At 34.7% G+C, this 19286-nt stretch overlaps 2 non-coding genes across 2 annotated transcripts; both read left to right on the forward strand.

Moving 5' to 3' along the window:
- Window positions 1-4798: 4798 nt before the first annotated feature.
- Window positions 4799-4905, forward strand: LOC121220552 (small nucleolar RNA R71). Its single transcript, XR_005917767.1, has one exon. It is a non-coding gene; the product is annotated as a small nucleolar RNA R71 (small nucleolar RNA).
- Window positions 4906-8549: 3644 nt separating this feature from the next.
- Window positions 8550-8656, forward strand: LOC121220593 (small nucleolar RNA R71). The gene has a single exon (XR_005917814.1). It is a non-coding gene; the product is annotated as a small nucleolar RNA R71 (small nucleolar RNA).
- The last annotated feature ends 10630 nt before the right edge of the window (window positions 8657-19286 follow it).

The raw sequence follows: 19286 nt of genomic DNA on the forward strand, positions 1-19286 counted from the left end.
TTAGAGAGGTCACAAGCGGTCCCGCTTAAGTTCCAATCTTCTAGACAGAATTTATTTAAACATACTAATCTCGAAAATATACCCTAAATCATTTATTCAAACAAAAGAATAAGAAAAATAAAATATCTGATAAAATGAATGAAATTTGATTCCGTTCAATTTTATCTCCCCAGTAATGTTTCAAGCGTTGAGCATTAACTCGAAAATTACCTCACTTACCTTGAAGTTCAACAACTCCGTATGGATAGACTTGATGAATCATAAATGGACCGCACCAACGTGATTTTAACTTACCTGGAAAGAACCTTAATTTGGAATTGAATAACAAAACTTGCTGACCTGCTTCAAATTCTCGAGCTCGAATGTGCTTGTCATGCCATTTCTTGAGTCTCTCCTTGAGTAATTTGGCATTCTCATATGAAGACATTTGGAATTCTTCTAACTCGTTAAGTTGAAGCATCAATTTCTATTTGGCACTTTTAAAATCCAAGTTGAGTGATGGAGAGCCCATTAAGCTTTGTGTTCTAACTCCAAGGGTAGATGGCAGGCTTTCCCAAAGACTAACCTATAGGGTGACATCCCTAAAGGTGTCTTGTATGATGTCCTGTAAGCCCATAAAGCATCATCTAGTCTTTTGGACCAATCTCGTCGGTCCGGGCAAACTACCTTCTCAAGTATGCCTTTGATCTTCTTGTTTGCCAGTTCAGCTTGCCCATTCATCTGCGGATGGTAAGCTGTAGCGACCTTGTGTTTCACTCCATGTTTATCTAATAACCATTTCAACCACTTGTTCACAAAATGGGACCCTTCATTACTGATGATGGCTTTTGGGGTTCCAAACCTTGTGAACACATGTTTCTGCAAAATCTTTATTTCAACTTTAGCATCGTTTGTCGGATATGCCTCTGCCTTAACCCACTTAGACACATAGTCTACTGTTACTAATATGTACTTGTGACCAAAAGACGGAGGACAAGGACTGAGAAAGTTAATAACCCAAACATCGAGTAATTCTACCTCAATGATGTTTGTTCGAGGCATCTCATTTCTATTGGTGACATTTTCGACCCTTTGACATCGATCACAACTTTTTAAGGTAAGAATATGCATATTTGAATAGTGTTGGCCAAAAGAATCTTACTTGCAATACCTTAGTTGTAGTACGTGTACCTCCGAAGTGTCCCCCACTCGGAGCTGAGTGACAATGGTATAAAATCTTATGTACTTCATCTTTTGTCACACATCTGTTGATCATTTGATCTGCACACTTTTTAAACAAATATGGTTCTTACCAGAAATAGTACTTCACATCGTGAAAAAACTTTTTCTTTTGATGATACGTCTTATCCATCAGCATCAAACCATAAGTTAAAAGGTTAGGAATATCAGCAAACCAAGGGGTATTATGGACATGATTTACCTTCAATATGTGTTCATCTGGAAACGTCTCTTGAATTGGTATAAGAGGAGAGTTCCCTTCTTGCAGCTCCAATCTAGACAAGTGGTCTGCTACTTGGTTTTCCACTCTCTTTCGATCTTGAGTTTCTAGATCAAACTCTTGAAGTAGAAGTACCCATCGGATAAGTCTCAGCTTAGCGTATTTTTTGGCAAGTAAATACTTAATTGCCGAGTGGCCCGTATTAACAGTAACTTTGGTACCTACAAGATAAGATCGAAACTTGTCAAAAGCAAACACAATAGCAAGTAACTTTTTTTCTGTTACTGTGTAATTCAGTTGAGGTCCTATCAGAGTCCAGCTTGCATATTAGATGGGATGAAAAACTTTGCTCCTTCGCTAACCCATGATAGCTCCAATCGCGAAGTCACTTGTGTCACACATCAATTCAAATGGAAAATCCCAGTCTGGTGTGACTATTATGTGTGCCGAGATTAACCAACTCTTCAAATCATTGAAAGCTCTTAAGCACTCCTTATCAAATTTAAATGTCGTGTCCTTCTCCAATAATTTGCATAAGGGTTTAGCAACTTTGGAGAAGTCCTTGATGAATTTTCGATAGAAACCGGCGTGGCCCAAAAAGCTCCTAACACCCTTAACAGATATTGGAGGTGGGAGTTTCTCAATAACATCTACCTTTGCTTTATCTACCTCGATTCCATGTCTTGTTATCCGATCCCCTAGAATAATACCTTCTCGTACCATGAAATGGCACTTTTCCCAGTTAAGTACAAGGTTTGTTTCTTCGCATCGCCTTAGTAATTTAGCTAGATTGGCTAGGCAATCATCATATGTATCTCCGAATACTGAAAAATCATCCATAAAAACTTCCAAATATTTCTCAACCATGTCAGTAAAAATAGACATCATACATATTTGAAATGTAGCAGGTGCATTACATAAACCAAATGGCATGTGCCTAAAGGAAAATGTACCGTACGAGCAGGTGAATGTTGTCTTGTGCTGATCTTTTGGTGCTACTGTAATCTGATTATACCCCAAGTATCCATCGAGAAAACAGTAATAGTCTCGCCCTACAAGTCTATCCAACATATGGTCCAAAAACGGCAAAGGAAAGTGATCTTTCCTAGTTGCCTTACTCAGCTTCCGGTAAATTTTTGTTTTTAATGACCGTGATACCTCTTTTATTTGGCACGCACTGGACCAAACTTACCCATGGACTATCTGAGATGGGGTTCAGTCTACGTTGTCCATCAATCGTCCCTTTTTCCATCTTCTAAGATAATTTTGTGCATGCATACAGATGGGCTAATTTCGCAAATATCGGCTATGGTCCATCCGGTATCCTTCTTGAATTGTTTCAACACCAGATTGAGTTTTTCTTCTTGCTCAGTAGTTAATTCTGCTGAAACAATCACAGGCAGAGTAGAAGAGTTACCTAAATATACATATTTCAAATGTGAGGGAAGTACCTTCAGTTCTAATTTAGGTGGCTCCTCGATTGACGTTTTTTGGTTGGGCATAATCCCTTTTCTCTAACTCCAAAGATTCAAAGTTGGATTGCGGATTAAATCCCCTTTGATTAGCTTCTAACAAAGCTAAGTATTCATCTTCCTCTTCTTCATTTGGAGGATCTGATGTCAAAATTTGTTCCAATGGGTCCTCAACATAGTTGAGTTCCTTCTCCATGATTAAATCCTCTAAATTGGACATTGCAAAACAATCATCAATTGTGTCAGAAAATCGCATGGACTTAAAAACGTTAAATGTTACCTGATCATCCTGAACACGCATAGTAAGCTCACCCTTCTGCATATCAATAAGGGTCCTTCCAGCTGCTAAGAATGGTCTTCCTAGGATGATTGGCACTCTTTGTTTGCTTCAAAGTCTAGAATCACAAAGTCAGCAGGAAAGATAAATTTCTCTACACATACCAATACATCCTCAATTTTTCCTTCTGGATCTGCTAAGGATTGATTTGCTAATTGAAGTGTAACTGTAGTAGGTCTAACTTCACCTATCCCCAATTTCTTATATATTGACATGGGCATCAAGTTGATACTCGCACCGAAGTCACATAGTGCCTTACCATAATATGTTGCTCCAATATTGCAAGGTATGGTAAAACATCCAGAATCTTTCAAATTTGGGGGTAGTTTGTCTTAAAGATATGCACTATATTCCTTCGTTAGGGCTACCGTCTCAAATTCTCCAAGCTTTCATTTTTTAGACAGGATATCTTTCATGAATTTGAAGTAGTTCGGCATTTGTTCAAGTGCTTCAACCAACGAGATATTGATATGAAGTTGCTTGAGTACGTCTAGGAACTTTTTGAATTGAATTTCCTACTTCTGCTTCTGAAGTCTTTGAGGGTAGGGTGGTGGAGGTTTCTTTACTAGAACTGGTTAATTTGTTTTCTGTGGTAATTCTGCATCTAACGGAGTTATTAGTTGATCAAAGTTAGCTGGTTCAGAAGTTACCTTGTTTGATTTTACAGATTCAATTTCTGGTGAAACTGGAATTTCAACACTCGGTTGAACTTCCTTTGAGTCTTAAGTGTTAGCTGGCTCTTTCTCAACTTCGACGGAATTGGGCTCTAAAGTCTTTCCACTCCTCAATATTAACGTTATCCAATGCTCATTTCCCAGATTCCTTGGATTCTCCCTACCATTAGGTAAAACACCTTGTGGTCGGTTTTTGAGTTTAGTTGCAAGCTGACCCACTTGATTCTCCAAATTCCTTAGAGAGGCATCATTTTTCACCATGTATGCCTTCAATAGATTCTCTAGGCTATTGGATTGTTCAGCTTGGGTTGGTTTCTGAGCTTGTTGGGAGAAAAAAGGTAGCTGGGTCGATCTAGGTTGGACATAATTGTTACTGAGTCCTGCCCCTTAGTTACTCCAAGAAAAATTTGGGTGATTTTGCCATGATGGGTTATAGAAATTGGATTACAGCCCTTGCCTTCCTCGATTTTGGTTTTAGTTACCATTGTAATAAATAGATTCTGGGTTCAATTGACATTATTCAAACAAATCTCCTTCCCCATAATAAACACAGGTTACATTTTCAAATTGAAGGAGTGGATGTGCTGCAAAACTATTACACCCATTGGTAGTAAGATTTTTTAACATTGAGGATATTGATGATACTTGAGATGCGAGTGAAGTAAGAGCGTCTACTTCATGTATTCCAGTGACTCGTCTTCCTGATGCTGCTCGATTGGTTGGCCATTGATAATTGTTGCTGGAAATCCTCTCAATGATTTCATAAGCCTCATTATAAGACTTAGAAAGGAGACCACCATTAGCAAAAGCATCCACTACCATCCTCGTGTGAGCATTGAGACCATTATAAAATGTCCCAAGTTGTATACAATGTGGGATTCCGTGATGAGGGCACTTCCACAATAATTCTTTATACCTTTCCTATGCCTCATACAATGACTCATCATCAATTTGTTGGAAAGCAGTGATCTCGTTCCTTAACTTAGCATTCTTGCTAGGCGAGAAATACTTCATAAGGAATTTTTTTGCTAACTCTTGCCATGTTGAAATTAAGTTTCGTGGTAATGAGTTCAACCAAGCTCAAGCTTTGTCCCTTAGCGAATATGGGAACAACTTCAATCGTAATGCATCTTCGAGTACTCTGGCTAACTTCAAAGAACCGCTCACCTCCATAAACAGTCTTAAGTGTAGGTGTTGATCTTCGGTAGGCATTCCACTGAATTGGCCCACTGTCTGAAGTATCTGGAACATGACTGGCTTCAACTCAAATTGTTGTGCCTCAATTTCAGGTCTCCTAATACCCGGATTAAGATCACGAAATACTGGCATGACATACTGTCTTAAACCTCTATCCCTATCATCAGCAATAAGGATAGGATTTTCAGCAAGGTTTGCTCCATTTCCTTGATTTAGATTTTCGAAGTTTATCTCTTTAGTCCTTCTCTAACTTGCTTGTCTTCTTCGCTGTCAAAAAGTTCGTTCAATCTCAGGGTCTACAGGGAGGAAATTGATGATTCTATCAATACTCATAAACACCTGAAATAATCACAGAAAAATTAACTAAGTTAAAATTTGAACAGAAAAATAAACCAAAATGCAAAACTAACAACTTCACAAATAATGACTTTTTTAAAACAGAGTCCCCAAAAACGGTGCCAAAAACTTGGAATGACGGAAATGTCCAAGTGTACACAATCGCAACAAGTAATAAAGTGACAAGTAAATATCGAGTTATTGTACCCACAAGGACTGTGAAAAGAATTATTTATGAATGCTATTTAAAACACTTTGGTGAAGAAAAATATTCTGTTTGAAGAGGGTGATTAAAAACTAAGATTTTAAACTAAGTAAACTAAATAAATAAATCTCAAATGCACGATTTCAAAATATAATTTAATCAAGATGAAATAATTGTGTTAGATTAATTACATTTCTTAACTCAGAATTATTAAACAAATCTTTATAGGCAAATATGTTATTGCACATACATACTTATTAAATCGAAATAATCTCTTGTACATATCCCTATCTCTTGTACATAAAAGACTATGTGAGGTAACAAAGTATCCTTACCTTGAAACATTTTAATGACAATAATCTTGTAAGTTATGCAAGGCAAATGTATCGTCAGATACCGTTGCTAATCTAACCCTCAGCTACCTTAAATAATTAAACATGCACTGATTAAGTACTGTGTCCATTAATTACAATTTCAATCCATTTAAATAATTAATTAGTTAGTTACCTAACAATTGTAATGCAAGAATAACTTAGTCATGATTTTACTTAATCAAGCATCTTACCGAGGCCTATAACAACATAAACACAATTTTAATAATTTTAACAAACGAAATACAAACAACCTAACACGAATTAAATTCAAGCTAAATTGATTAAATTAATCATTCCAAAAACATAAATATTCATAGATATGTTCAGAATAACAACAAAAAAAATTAAAGAGATAGGGAACAAGAATCAAATCCGATGTTTTTTCGTGGCTTGACTAGTTGCTCCGTTCTTCCTTCTTTGTTGTCCTCATCAACCAAGGCTGCTATGAACACTTAATTACTGCTCCAAATATCTGATGAATGCCCCTTTCTCAAGAGGAGAAATCAGCAAAAGAGCAAGGAAATTTTGGAATGGAAAGAAGAGAGAAAGTGGAGAGAAGAGAGGAAAGATGTGAATGCTTGAGGTGTGTTCTAAAATGACAAGCCTAAGGGGGGTTTTATAGCTAAGGAGGGCTGCTAAAAATAGATAAAATTATCTGCCAAACAGCCCTCCCTTGGCCGGCCACACATGTGGCAAGATTGATAGTTTTAACTTTGCTAATTTAGGCTTGGGGCAAATCTATAAAGCCACCAATCGTGGATGGGTTTGAATGCAACTTGAACAAGTCTTCAAGGGCCTCTTTTCAAGATTAAATAATTAGCTAATAAGCTGATTTGGGTCAGCTCTTGGGATGATTTTGGGGCTGTCCATTTCTTGGTCGGTTCGATTCACTCGGTTCAGTTCAACTGGACCACTTTTTCATAATTAATTAATAATAATTTATTAACCCAAATTAAATTGGATATAAATTAAAATTAATTATATTATGAATTAATACATATAATTTTGGACCATTTTAGGCTGAAATTTAGTTCGCCTTGATACTTCAAATTGTTTTTCGGTTTTGTACTTCTAGCAGTGTCTGCCGAGCCATTTTTTGCCTTTTGTGCAAATCTGTCGAAAATAACCAAAATTCATAAAAATTAATTATAAAATTAACTAAAATTAAATATGTTCATATTTTAAGTGCATTTTAATTATTTTTTAAAAATTAATTATGTTTTGACAAGAATTTTATATAAAGTATATGATTTTAAGTTAAAAAGGGTATGTAAAAATGTATAAATATTCGTGTTTCTAGATACCGTCTCAAATTCTCTAAGTCTTCATTTTTTACAGGATATCCTTCATAAATTTGACGTAGTTTGGCATTTGTTCAAGTGCTTCAACCAATGGAATGTTGATATGAAGTTGCTTGAGTACGTTTAGGAACTTCTTGAATTGAACTTCTTGCTTCTGCTTCTGAAGTCTTTGAGGGTAGGGTGGTGGAGGCTTCTTTATTGGAACTGGTTGATTCATGTTCTTTGGCAATTCTATATCTAATGAATTTGTTAGTTTATTAGAATTAGTTGGTTCAGAAATTACCTTTTTTAGATTTTGCAGATTCAAGTTCCAGTGAAATTGGAATTTCAACACTCGGTTGAACGTCCACTAAGTCTTGAGCATCAACTGGCTCCTCTTCAACTTCAACGGTGTTGGGCTCTAATGTCTTTTTGCTCCTCAATTTCAATGCTTTACAATGCTCCTTCCTAAGGTTTCTTGAATTCTTCATATCACTAGGTAAAGCACCTTGTGGTCGGTTTCTGAGTTCAGTTCCAAGCTGACCCATTTGGTTTTCTAGGTTTTTTAATGTAGCTGCTTGGTTTTGGATTAAGGCATCATTCTAGGCTATGTATGCCTTCAATAAGTATTTTAAGCCATTGGATGGTTCAACTTGAGGTTGTTTCTGAACTTGTTGGGTAAAAATAGGTGGCTAGGTCAATCTAGGTTGGACGGTCGGTCTAGGTTGGGCGTATTTGTTACTGGGTCCAGCCCCTTGGTTACTCTAGGAGAAATTAGGGTGGTTTAGCCACAATGGGTTATAGGAATTGGATTGTAGTCCTTGCCTTCCTCGGTTTTGGTTCTAGTTACCCATATAATACACAGATTCTGGGTTCGATGGACATTCTTTAAACAGATATCCTTCCCCATAATAGACACAGGCTACATTTTCAAATTAATTCGGTGGCTGTGCTGCAAAACTATTAAACCCATTAGTGGCAAAATTTTTAAGCATTGAGGATACCTGAGATGAGAGTGAAGTGAGAGCGTCTACTTCATGTATTCTAGTGACTCGTCTTCTTGATGCTGCTCGATTGGTTGGCCATTGATAATTGTTCCTGGCAATCCTATCAATGATTTTATAAGCCTCATTATAAGACTTAGAAAGGAGACCACCCTTAGCAGAAGTATCCACTACCATCCTCGTGTGATCATTGAGATCATTATAAAATGTCTCAAGTTGGATGCAATGAGGGATTCTGTGATAAGGGCTCTTTCATAATAATTCTTTGTACCTTTTCCATGCCTCATACAAGGACTCATCGTCCATTTGTTGGAAAGTAGTGATCTCGTTCCTTAACTTAGCATTCTTGCTTGGCATGAAATACTTCTTGAGTAATCTTTCTGCTAACTCTTACCATGTGGAAATTGAATTTGGTGGCAATGAGTTCAACCAGTCTCGAGCTCTGTCCCTTAGCGAATATGGGAAAAGCTTCAATTGTAGTGCAACTTTGGGTACTCCAGCAACTTGAAAGAATCGCTCACCTCCATAAACAGTCTTAAGTGAAGGTGAGGATCTTCGGTAGGAATTCCACTAAATTGTCCCACAGCCTGAAGCATCTGGAACATGATTGGCTTTAGTTCAAACTATTGTGCCTATATTTCAATTTCAGGTCTCCTAATACCCGGATTAAGATCATGAAACACTAGCATGGCATACTGTCTTAGAGCTCTATCCTTATCATCAGTAATAAGGATAAGATTTTCATCAGGGTTTGCTCCATTTCCTTGATTCAAATTTTCGTAGTTCATCTCTTTGGTCCTTTTCTAACTTGCTTGTCTTCTTTGCTGTCTAAAAGTTCTTTCAATCTTAGGGTCTACAAGAAGTAAATCAATGATTCGATCAATTCTCATAAACACCTCAAACAAACATAGTAAAATTAATTAAGTTAAAATTGAAAAGAAAAATATACCAAAATGGAAAATTAACAAATTCACAAATAATGACTTTTTAAAACAGTCCCAGGCAACGGCACCAAAACTTGGAACGACGGAAATGTGCAAGTGTCCACAATTGCAACAAGTAATAAAGTGACAAGTAAATGTCGAGTTATCATACCCACAGTGACTGTGAAAAGAATTAATTATGAATGCAATTAAAAACACTTTGGTGAAGAAAAATATTTTGATTTGAGGAGGTGATTAAAAACTAAGATTTTAACTAAGTAAAATAAATAAAATAAAATAAAATAAAATTTCTAATTCACGATTTCAAAAGATGATTTTAATCAAGATGACATAATTGTGTTAGATTAATTACATTTCTTAACTTAAAATTATTAAACTCATGTTCATGTTGTTACGAATAAATTCACGGTAACTCGGTAATTTTCTAACTTATGAATATACTTACCTACCAAAATCCATTTATCTCTTAACTATATCTCTATGTCAATTCAACCGATTAACAAATTTTAATAAGCAAATGTGTTATTGCACATACATACTTAAAAAATTAAAATAATCTCTTATACATATCTTTATGCCAATTCAAACAATTAATTCAATCTCATAAGCACATAAAAGATTACGTGTGGTAACAATGTATTTCTACCTTGAAACAGTTTAATTACAATAATCTTGCAAGTTATGCAAGGCTAATGTATTGTTAGATACCGTTGCTAATTTAACCCTCGACTACCTTAGATGATTAAACATACACTGATTAAGTATCGTTTCAATTCATTAAAATTTCAATCCGTTTAAATAATTAATTCATTAGTTACCTTACAATTGTAATGCAAGAATAACTTAGTCATGATTTTACTTAATCAAACATCTTACCAAGGCCTATAACAACACAAACGCAATTTTAATAACTCAAGTAGATGAAATGCAATTGACCTAACACTAATTAAATTTAAGTCATATTAATTAAATTAAACATATCAACATCACAAATATTCATAGACATGTTCATTATAACAACAACATAACTAAAATGATAGGGAACAAGAATCAAATCGGGTGTTTCTCCTAGGCTTGACTAGTTTGCTCCGCTCCTCCTTCTCTGCTTGTTCTTGTTGAACCGAGGCTTCCATGAACCCTTGAATGCTACTCCAAATGATGTTTAAATGACTCTTTTTCAAGAGGTGAAATTGGCAAAGGAATAGGGGAAGAAAATAAAGAATAATGGAAGGGAATGAAGAGAGAAAAGTGAGAAAGAAGTGAAGAAATTAATGGGTTTGAGATGTGTTTGAAGTGAGCAGCCAAGGAGGTATTTATAGGTTTAGAAGGCTACTAAAAAAAACCAAAATCAGCATCCAAAGACTCCCCCCACATGTGGCATGTTTGAAGATTTCAAACATGTTATTTTTAGGTATGGGAAAATCTTGAAAGGCATGAATAGTGGAGGGGTTTGAATGCAAATTGAAGAAGTCTTCAAGGGCCATTTTGCAAGCCAAAAAAGCTGATTGGGTCAACATGTGGGACGGTTTTGGGCTGCCCAGTGCTCGGTTGGATCGGTTTTCTCGGTTCAGCTCAACTGGGCCTCTTTCATAATTAATTTATAATAATTTATTTAACCCAAATTAAATTAGATTAAAATTAAAATTAATTATATTATGAATTAATACACATAATTTGCACCATTTTAGGTTTAAAAATTAATTTGCCTTAATGCTTCAAAATTGCTTCTCGGTTTTGCGCTTCTAGTAGCGTTTGCCAAGCCGTTTTTCGCCCTTTGTGCAAACCTGTTGAAAATAATCAAAATTAATCAAAATTTGATAAAAAAATTAATTAAAATTCAACATGTTCATAATTTGAGTGAAATTTAATTATTTTATAATTGTTATATATTTTTCGACAAGAATTTTACCGAAACTGCATGAATTTGAGTTAAAAAGGGCATGAAAAAGTGTGTATATTTTCGTGTTTCCAACGTGTAAGACAAGAAGAAAAAATTTCACAAATGTTATAATTGCAATAAGAAAGAAAACTATATTAAGGATTGCAAACTTCTCAAAAAGAAGCAAGATGCCACAACTTCCAAAGCCAATATGGTGGAGGACATGGACTTAGTGGTCATGGTTATGGAAGGGATCGAGAGTTTAGAGATTGGTATGATTACCGAACTCAACATAGCCATGATCGATAAGTCCTGTAATTGGTAGCTTGACTCTGGAGCTAATGTCCATGTGTGTAATGACCGACATCAATTCAAGAGTTATGAACTAGTGGCCAACCGTGAAGTGCTTATGGGCAACTATCAATCGGTTAAGGTGTTTGGTTAAAGGATGGTGGAACTCAACTTTATATTTAGGAAGAAATTAACTTTGACCAATGTGTTGCATGTTCCCGATGTGAGAAAAAATTTAGTGTCCATGAGTCTTCTATTTAACAAGGGGTTCAAGATTATCTTGGAATCCGATAAGTTTGTGTGATATATATGTAGGAAAAGGATATTATAATGAAGGTATGTTCAAGTTGAGCATTGATATGAATAAAGTCAATTCTACTACTTATATTGTTGAGTCTTATCCTGTGTGGCATGAATGTTTATTAATTTTAAAACTTTACAATATATGCAAAATAATGATTATATCAATCTAAGTAATGATGAGTTTATGGATAAATGTGAACTTTGTATTCAATCAAAAATTACCAAGAAGTCATTTCCTAATAAGTGTGAAAGGAATTCACAAGTGTTAGATTTAATCCATTTGAATGTTTGTGAATTAAATGGAACTCTAACAAGAGGTGGAAAAAGATATTTTATCACTTTTATAGATGATTTCTCTAGATTTACTTATGTGTATCTCATGAAAAGTAAACACGAGGCTTTTGATATGTTTAAACATTTTAAAAATGAGGTTGAGGATTTGTTTAGTAAGAAAATCAATGTGCTTCGCAGTGATAGAGGTGGTGAATATTTTTCAAATGAATTTAATGTATTTTGTAAGGAATAATGTGTGGTACATGAGTGTTCTGCGCCTTATACTCCGTAAAAAAATTGTTTGGCGAAAACAAAGAATCGTACTTTAGTGTATATGGTTAACTCGATGTTGTTAAATGCTAAACTTCCATATAATCTATGGGGTGAAGCATTATTGACGGTGTGTTATATCCTTCGCAGAATATCATCGAGAAAATTCAAAGTATCTCCATATGAGTTATGGAAGGGTCGAATGTCAAACTTAGATTATTTCAAAGTGTGGGTGTGTTTGGCTTACTATAGAGTTCCCGACCAACGGAGAAAAAATTTAGGACTAAGAGCCGTCAAAAGTGCATTCGTTGGATATGCCCAACACTCTAAGGCTTACCGTGTTCTTGACTTAGTGTCAAATACGATAATTGAAACAAGAGATGTTGTATTCATTGAAAATAAGGTTTTAGATGATTCAACAGATTCGAAAAAAGAATATCAACCAATGATCTCAAGTGATCAAAACAAAATAAGTCTTTGTGACAATAAGGATATGGAGCTGAGGAAAATTCAAAAAGTGTGAAAAGTAAAGGACTTTGGTATCGATTTCATTTCCTTGCAATTTCTAGCATTCCTTGTTAAGGGAAATAGAGAATCTGTAATTAGGAAGATCCCTATAATGTTTAATGTGAATGGTGATCCACAATCCTATGGTGAAGCTATGACTTCTAAAGATGCGACATTTTGAAAAGAGGCGATCAATGATTAAATGGATTCAATATTGTCCAAAACTACTTGGATAATAGTTGATCTTCCTCAAGGATCAAAGCTTATTGGGTGTAAATGGGTGTTTAAAAGGAATAATACTCCATCAGGGGGTTCTCCAACCTTTAAGGCTAGGTTGGTGGCTAAAGGATTTAGGCAAAATAAATATTTATATTATTTTGAGACCTATGCACCAGTGGCTAGGATGACCTCCATTCGAATTCTTATAGCACTTACATCTATCCATAAGTTACATGTACATCAAATGGATGTTAAGACAGCTTTTTTGAATGGTGATCGCGAAGAGGAAGTCTACATGGAGCAACCAGAAGGCTTTATGCTTCCTGGGAATGAACATAAGGTGTGTAAGTTGACCAAGTCATTATATAGTTTAAAACAAGCGACTAAATAGTGGCATGAGAAAATTGACTCGGTTATCTTATTATATGGTTTTTTACATAATGCTACCAATAAATGTATTTACACTAAATTCACCGATAGGTACAGCGTAATTATTTGTTTCTATGTAGACGATTTGTTGATTTTTTGGATGAAGGATCTTAACGAGGTAAATACAATTCTAGGTATAAAGGTGAAAAAGCATGAAAGAGGTTTTGCACTAAGCCAATCTCACTACATTGAGAAAGTATTGGAAAAGTTCAAACACTTGAATATCAAGGATTCGAACACTCCATACAATTCGAACTTAAAGTTAAGTGAGAATAATGGTAGGGCTATAGCGCAACTTGAGTATGCCAGCGCAATTGGAAGTCTAATGTATGAAATGCATTGCACTAGACCCAATATCGCATTTTTGTATGCAAATTGGTGAGATTTACAAATTTTCCTAGTACCAATCATTGGAAAGGAATTTGTAGGATTTTTGGCTATCTTAAGAAAACAAAAAATTTGGTATTATTCTATAATGATTATCTTGCGGTACTACAAGGTTACTCAGATCCGAGTTGGATTACAAGTCTAAGTAACTATAAGTCCACATCAAGATGGATTTTTATGATCAGAGGTAGATCCATTAGTTGGGCCTCCAAGAAACAAACTTGCATATATGGAAACATGAAAATATACACACTTTTTCATGCCCTTTTTAACTCAAATTCATGCAGTTTCGGTAAATTTCTTGTCAAAATTATAAAATAATTATAAAATAATTAAATTGTACTTAAAATATTAAAATTTTTAATTTTAATTAATTTTGATCATTTTCGACAGATTCGCATAAATGAAGAAAATTGGCTCGGTAGACACTCCTAGAAGCGCAAAAATAAGAAGCGATTTTGAAGCATCAAGACAAATTAATTTTTCAGCCTAAGATGGTCCAAATTATGAATATTAATTCATAATATAATTAGTTCTAATTTTAATCCAATTTAATTTGGGTTAAATAAGTTATTATTAATTAATTATGAAAAAAATGCCTAATTGAGCTGAACCGAGAAAACCGATCCAACCAAGCACTGGGCAGCCCAACACCGTTCCACATTCTGACCCAATCAGCTTATTTGGCTGATTATTTGGCTTGAAAAATAGCCCTTGAAGACTCCTTCAATTTGCATTCAAACCCGTCCACTATTTATGCCTTTCTAGATTTGACCCTACCTTAAAATAGTAAGTTTGAAACCTTTAAACTTGCCACATGTGTGGCTGGCCATGGGGGGACTCTATGGCTGCCAATTTTTTCTATTTTTAGCAGCCTACTCAATCTATAAATATCCCGCTTGGCTACTCACTTCAAACACATCTCAAACCCTCTCATCCCTTCACTTCTCTCTCACTTTCTCTCTTCAACCCCTTCCATTGTTCTTCATTTTCTTCCCCATTCCTTTGATAATTTCACCTCTTCAAAAAGAGTCCTTCAACCACCATTTGGAGCAGCATTCAACTATTTGTGGAAGCATTGGATCAACAAGAGCAAGCAAAGAAGTAGGAGCGGAGCAAACTAGTCAAGCCTCGGAGAAACACTGTATTTGATTCTTGTTCCTTATCCTTTTCATTTTATTGTTGTTGTTATGAACATGTCTGATACGAGTCACAAAGGCCTAACCCAAACTCAAGAACGTGATGGGCTCAAATTACCACAAGGCCCAATAACGAGGTCAAAGGCCAGACAAATGCGTTCCAAACTAAATGGGACCATTCAGGAATTTGTTAGCAAGGCCTTAGATGCGTACATGAAAGAAAGAGAAAATCAAGATTCACTTTCTTGTTTTCAAGAAAATCAAGAAACCGAATCTTGCCCCAATTTTGCTGTTTGGAGCGATTTCAAGAATCAAGAAAATCAAGATTTCAAATCTTGGAAATCTTGGTCCAAGAAACCGAATCTTGCAGCCAAAGCGCATTGGATCTCCATTACGAGCATCAACGAATAAATTTCAGTAGGAGATGGACTACAAGCCCAAGTTCTTGAAGGCAAGGCCCAATAAGATGATTCCAAGCCCAACCAAGAAGACAAACCATACTTAGTTAAAAATCAGGCCAAATTGTTAAAGTGGCCCAATTTGTAAAAATTTTAATTGTTTAATTATCTAGTTTAATTTTTTAGACTTTAGGATTATTACATATGTAAAATTCGGCCCAAGCAACCCATTAAGTGCCTTGGCCGAATTTTCCCTCTCAATTATTAAATTAGGTTTTTTTTTAAGTTTTCCTAATGAGATTAGGAAATAGTTAGAAGGCCCATTAATAGGCATGGCCGGCCACCTTGTATTAGACATTACAATTACATTGAAAATTTTAGATTTGCTTTGAGTGAAAATTCTCTTTGAGTTCTTCAAAAATTTTCTCTTGAATTTTCTTTAGAAGTAGTTTTAACAATCTTTTTGATTGTGGAAGCCATCTTCAGCCTTCTTCTTGCCATTGTTCTTTATTGGAGGGGAGATTAGAGCCGTTTGAAGGGAGTTGTGAAATCTTTATCGATTTCAAGGCTTCTTAGGACTTTTCTTTATTCTTTTGTTGTTCATTCTTCTTTATTAATTTCTGCTTGTGCCATTTTGTTGAATAATTTTGGATTAATTGTTCTTGTTTCGTTTCAGCCATTCCAAACTTCAAGATCTGATTCGGCACTTCCTTGGACATAAAAAAATCATTTTTGATTCACAAAAATCCCTCTTTTCTTGCCGTCCAATCCTTAGAACTAGTGTCCATTGATTTCACAATCTGTTTTTAATTTAGTTGTTGTTTTGTGTTCTTTGATAGTTTCGGCTGATTAGAAGTTAATATTGGGGCTTAATTTTTAGTTCTTGGCTTCCAAGAACATCTATTCATAAGTTTTTTGATTCTTGGCTGTTCTTTATTGATTTGGGGATTTTTATTTTCCAGATCTAATTGATTCTAATTAAGTTTTGCTGTTTCGTTTCAGATCCAAACGTTTAGAGTTTTCGTAGGAGTTTCACATGACTTGACAACTCGATCTTGGTCCGCGCGCAACCCTCTATCAATGTCTATGAATATTTTTGTTCACTTAAATGATTAAAATTGTGTTTTTGTTGTTATAGGCCTTGCTAAGATGTTTGATTAAGTAAAATCGTGACTAAGTTATTCTTGCATTACAATTGTAAGGTAACTAATGAATTAATTATTTAAACGGATTGAAATTGTAATTAATTGACACAATACTTAATCAATGCATGTTTAATCTTCTAAGGTAGTTGAGGGTTAAATTAGCAATGGTATCTAACGACACATTAGCCTTGCATAACTTGCAAGATTGTTGTGATTAAATTGTTTCAAGGTAGAAATACATTGTTACCTCACGTAATCTTTTATGTGCTTATAAAAATTGAATTCATTGTTTGAATTGGCATAGATATATGTATGTGCATTAACACATTTTCTTATTAAAATTTGTTTAATCAGTTGAATTGACATAGAGATATAGTCAAAAGATAAATGGATTTTGGTAGGTAAGTATGGTCATAAGTTAGCAAATTACCGAGTTGCTGTGAATCTATTCGTAACAACATGAACATGAGTTTAATAATTCTAAGCTGAGAAATGTAATTAATCTAACACAATTATGTCATCTTGATTAAAATCATCTTTTGAATCGTGCATTGAAACTTTTATTTTATTTTTATTTATTTTACTTAGATAAAAATCTTAGTTTTTAATCACGTCCTCAAATCAAAATATTTTTCTTCACCAAAGTGTTTTTAATTGCATTCATAAATAATTCTTTTCACAGTCCCTATGGGTACAATAACTAGACATTTACTTGTCACTTTATTACTTGTTGCGGTTGTGTACACTTGCACATTTCTGTCGTTCCAATCTCACATTCAATTCTGGAGGCTAAATTTATAGCTTTAGCTGCTATTGGCAAGGAAGCAGAATGGCTAAGACATCTCTTGCTAGTTATAAAGTTGTGGCCACAACGTAGGTTCACCATTTTCATATATTATGATAGTGAATCCACCATGTCTCGAGCATACAATAATGTGTACAATGGAAAGTCTAGACATATAAGTTTGAGACATGAGTATGTGAGACAATTGATAGGGGACGGTGTGATAACTATTACCTATGTTAAGTCAATTAACAATTTAGCAAATCCATTGACAAAAGGTTTGTCAAGGGCTTTGGTTAAGAGCACCACCACTAAGATGGGATTAAAATCATTCTAAGATGGTTAAGTTTCAAGGTTTAAAGGGTAATAACAAGTTATCAAATGACAACATGCACTAAGAATCAGGATTTAGTGTTTATGTTTTAGGAGGATGAGTTTTACTATTAATGGATGGACATTAATTGACATGAAATCCACCTACATGGGCATGAAGTGGTGCTGTTTCAATGAGAGTTTCTTTATTATTTTCTCTCGTACATGTTGGAAAAATGAAAATTTACACATTTTTACAAACCCTTTTTAACTTAAAATCATACAGTTTCAATAAATTTCTTGTCGAAAAAATAATTAATTTTTACAAAATAATTAAAGTGCACTTAAAATACGAACATGTTGAAGTTTAGTTAATTTTATAATTAATTTTGATGAATTTTGGTTATTTTCGATAGATTTTCATAAAGGGCGAAAAATGGCTCGGCAAATACTACTAGAAGCACAAAACCGAGAAGCAATTTGAAGTATCGAGGCGAACTAAATTTCAGCCTAAGACGGTCAAAAATTATATGTATTAATTCATAATATAATTAATTTTAATCTATATCCAATTTAATTTGGGTTAATAAATTATTATTAATTAATTATAAAAAGTGGTATAGTTGAACTGAACCGAGTGGACCGAACCGACCAAGAAATGGACAGCCCAAAAACCATCCCAAGAGCTGACCCAAATCAGCTTATTAGCTGATTATTGAAGCTTGTAAAGAGGCCCTTGAAGACTTGTTCAAGTTGCATTCAAACCCCTCCACAATTGGTGGCTTTATCGATTTGCCCCAAGCCTAAATTAGCAAAGTTGAAACTATCAACCTTGCCACATTTGTGGGTGGCCAAGGGAGGGCTCTTTGGCTGATAATTTTAGCTATTTTTAGTAGCCCTTCTCAGCTAAAGAAACCCCCTTAGGCTGGTCATTTCAAAAACACACCTCAAGCATTCACATCTTTCCTCTATTCTCTCCACTTTCTCTCTTCTTTCCATTCCAAAATTCCCTTGCTCTTTTGCCGATTTCTCCTCTTGGGAAAGGGGCATTCATCAGCTAAGGGTTAGATTAGCAAGGGTATCTAAGGATACATTTGACTTGTATAACTTGCAAGATTATTGTGATTAAACTATTTCAAGGTAAGGATACTTTGTTAGCTCACATAGTCTTTTATGTGCTTACTAAATCGAGTTAATTGTTTGAATTGACATAGGGATATGTACAAGAGATTATTTCAATTTAATAAGTATGTATGTGCAATAACATGTTTGCCTATTAAGATTTGTTTCACCGGTTGAATTGATATAGGGATATAGTCAAGAGATAAATGGATTTTGGTAGGTGAGTATGTTCATAAGTTAGCAAATTAACGAATTACCGTGAACTTAATTTAAAATGTAATTAATCTAACACAATTATGTCATCTTTATTAAATCGTGAATTGAGATTTATTTATTTAGTTCACTTAATTTAAAATCTTACTTTTTAATCACTCTCTTCAAACAAAATCTTTTTCTTCACCAAAGTGTTTTAAATAGCATTCATAAATAATTCTTTTCACAGTCCCTGTGGGCACGATAACTAGACATTTACTTGACACTTTATTACTTGTTAAGATTGTGTACAGTTGCACATTTTTGTCATTCCAAGTTTTTGGCACCGTTGCCGGGGACTGTGTTTTAAAAAAG

Source organism: Gossypium hirsutum, chromosome D08, assembly GCF_007990345.1.
Source record: "Gossypium hirsutum isolate 1008001.06 chromosome D08, Gossypium_hirsutum_v2.1, whole genome shotgun sequence".
In the NCBI taxonomy this organism is placed as follows: Eukaryota; Viridiplantae; Streptophyta; class Magnoliopsida; order Malvales; family Malvaceae; genus Gossypium; species Gossypium hirsutum.